Below are 3,733 nucleotides of genomic sequence, written 5' to 3' on the forward strand. Positions count from 1 at the left end.
ATCGTGATCGACATGTATGTGCTGCTGCTACTGTGTTTATGTAGCCTACGAGCTGACACGAGCATCCTCCTTTGTGAGCCACTCGTATGCACTAGCCGCAATTTCATCGAGCTCGATATGTTGCTGCAGCTCGCCTTCGCCACGATATAATCGATAAAAGTCTATACGATTTTCGGGGTTTCGTGCATTTTGACGATAACTCTCAATTAATTCGTCGCAAGGTATGATACTTTCATGTATCAATAGGTTGAAATGAAGTTTACACGATGTCGCTTCTAAACAGTTATAACGCTGGATGTTATTATGAAAAATACCGATGAATGTTGATTGCTGCAGAGAATTTAATCATGATTTGAAACACATAAATATATTAGAGACGCATAAATAATTCTTTCTACCAGTTATTTTATTTTTCAAAAATTATTTATTCAATTTTCTAATTTTTTATTTTACAATGGTGAATATGATTTTTACAATGTTAGGTTTTACATCTTCCGAGTCATACGTGTTGCTTGTTTATGGTATCGTTCGTTATCTTCACTCTCAAATTTTCCATGATTGACCTCAAGATTTTGATTTCAAATTGAGTAACGGAAGGACCTGTATATCCTTATAAAAATTGCACCAGCTTCTATATCCTCTATAGTTTTTGTGGATCCGTTGGTTTGATTATGACACCATCCAATTCATGATTTTTACTAATTTGACTAGATAGGTCGATCGGTGTCGTATGATCGATGACGGTACAAGTAGATGACACCGAGTTTTTCAATGGTGATTCAGACCTTGGACTGCTGCTTGCTGAACATTCATCGTCTACCTGTGGCCTCAAGTTCTTCTTGATTTCAAGGGCAACCTGAGCCTTCTTGCACCATCCACGCAAGGTAGACTCGGGAATGTCATAGTTGCGAGCGACTAGAGCTTTAGCTTGTCCATAAATTAAAACACATTCTATGGCTTTGAGCTTAATCTCGGGTGAATACTGCTTGATTACTCGCTTATTGGACGAAGAATAAAAGGGTTCACCCCTTTTCTTTTTTCGCTGCTTCATTATTCCAGTATTTTGAACTGGACTGTAATTGGAACTGTCTCTCAAACTCGATGCATACATGCCTACTTGAAGCAGCCAATTGGTCATTGGTGCAATTAGCGACAGCATCGGGAAAAAGCGCAATAACTCGACGCCCAACATATTGTTGTTACCTTGATTCTCTGCTATTGTTGCTTCCTTGAAAGGTGTAACGCACGCTAAAGTGTATTTTGCCCTTTTAACTCTTCTTGAAAGTGTGATTTGACCGAATTGTAACCTTTTCAAACTGCCAACAAAAACAAATCTTTTTAAATAGTTTTTCATAATTTTTGATTATTTACAGCTTAAAGGTTATGCCTGTGAAGAGCTGGCAGAATATTTAATGGGTATGAGCATACCCATGGATACTACCAATATGTTCAAAAGTAAAAAATTTTTATTTAATTATGTGTCAATGTGTCAATGTGTCATGCTCCATATAACTGTGGTGGTGAGCTATTCATATATGGGTAAGGCTCAGAATTTTTTAAATAAACCTGCGCTCGTATGTCACCGATCTTGACGCGCTTTTGGTATGTTATAGTACATGGTAAAAAAGACCCAAAACCAAAATTTTAGACCCCCTCCCCCCTCCTACCCCCCACTTCCGGTATAAACGTCCATTTTCTATCTATATTTTTTCTGAAGGCCTGAAGCAATTAAAAAATCTGAAAAAATTCACAAAAATACTTTTCAACAATCCAAACAATCTTGAATTTTTTCAGATTTTTTGAGTGCTTCAGGCCTTCAGAAAAAATTATTGAAAATTTTGAAAATTCATATATGGCGCTACGATGCAATACAGTCAACCCCCGTTATCCGCGGTTAATTCGTTAAGGAAAAGTACCGCGGATAGCGAAACCGCGGATACGGGGACCCATATTATATGGGAAATAGGGGGTTCGGTTAATCGAGAAAATATTTTTTGTACATCAAATATAAATCAAAGTGAAATTTATCAAACAAAATTAAAATTTATTGATTTACAAAAAAGTCAGATATACGTGTTTGTTTAGCTCTGCGCAAAAAGTCTTTGTACAATTCTCTGTACGCTGACATCGCCACTTCACACTCGTGTTGAAACTTTAGGCTACGAGCAACAATTGGATCTGCTGATAGAGCCTCATCAATCGCTCTCTGAACCGTATTTAAAATCTGAGCCAGTGATTTTATTGATAAAGCAGGCTCTGGGGTTTCACTAGAATTGGAGTCTTGACTTGTATTCTCTGAATTTTGAATCATTTCTTCGATTTCCTCAACAGTAAGCTGGTCTTGTTCAGATGAAACAATTTCGATTAAATCGGATTCTTGCATGTCTGAAAATCCTTGACCACCAATTTCATGTGCAGTAGCTGCAGCATCTCGTACAGCTTGTTCAAATGAATCGCCATCAGTCAAATTCGCGTTTTCTCGGACGACTATTTCCGGTAACAATTTACTCCAGCTCGCATTTAGTGTAGAATTTTTAATTTCATTCCACGATTCACTGACTATGTTGATGGAATGAAGAATATTAAACTGTTTCCAAAAGTTTTTCACGACATCGGTAGACTCGGTGGACAAATTTTGATTAACATGTTGCAACATCTTTCTCATTACGCGTCTTAGATAATACGACTTGAACGTGGCAATTACGGTTTGATCTAAAGGCTGAATCAAGGAAGTCGTATTGGGTGGAAGAAACAGGACTTGAACATCTGGATGGGCTGTCAATAATGAAATTGGGTGGCACTTGGCATTATCCATCAAAAGTAAAATTTTAAATGAAAGATTTTCTTTAAGTAAAAATTCTTTCACTTCAGGCACAAATGCATTTGTAAACCAATCTTCCATCAAAGTTGAAGTGACCCAGGCCGTCTTATTCGATCGCCAAATCACAGGCAAATGCTCCTTACGCTTTCCTACTAGAGCTCGGGGAGTTTCAGATTTGTAAATCAGGAGAGGCTTACATCTGAACGTACCAGATGCGTTACTACATAATAATAACGTATATCTATCCTTATTCATCTTCATTCCAGGTGCTCTCTTTTCATCTTCGGTGAGATAGGTACGATTTTGCATCTTTTTCCAATACATTCCTGTCTCATCGCAATTAAATATTTGCGAGGGTAAATACCCCTTCTCTGCAATTAATTTACGAACTTCTGCAGGAAACCCTCGAGCTGCAGCGTGATCGGCAGAGGCACTTTCGCCTGTACAATAAAATTCATATTTGATTTTTGTTTCGGAGAAACGATAAAATTTTCAATAAAATTTTCAACTGACCCGTGAAAGATAAATTATGGAGAGAGAATCGCTGTTTGAACCGTTGGAACCACCCCTTACTGGCGCAGAATGACTCATTTGCATTGCTTCCGTATTTTTCTACCACATAAGCATAGAAAGTCAAAGCTTGTTCTACTTATTGCAGCTTCACTCAAAGGAATTTTTTTCCTGACCATGTCCTGGATCCATATAATAAGAAGATCTTCGACTCGTACTATACTACTCTGTCGGTGAACTTTTGAAAATTTAACTTGCGCGCCTAATTTCGAAGCAGTCTCCCGAATACTTTCTGCACTATCTCGAATACTTCTTATTGTTGATTCATTCACACTGAATTTTTTTGCTACAAAACTAATTTTTTCACCACTTTTCAACATATCAAGAATTTTTAATTTTGTC

This window comes from Trichogramma pretiosum, unplaced genomic scaffold (genome assembly GCF_000599845.2).
Source record: "Trichogramma pretiosum strain Unisexual culture from Peru unplaced genomic scaffold, Tpre_2.0 scaffold61, whole genome shotgun sequence".
NCBI lineage: Eukaryota > Metazoa > Arthropoda > Insecta > Hymenoptera > Trichogrammatidae > Trichogramma > Trichogramma pretiosum.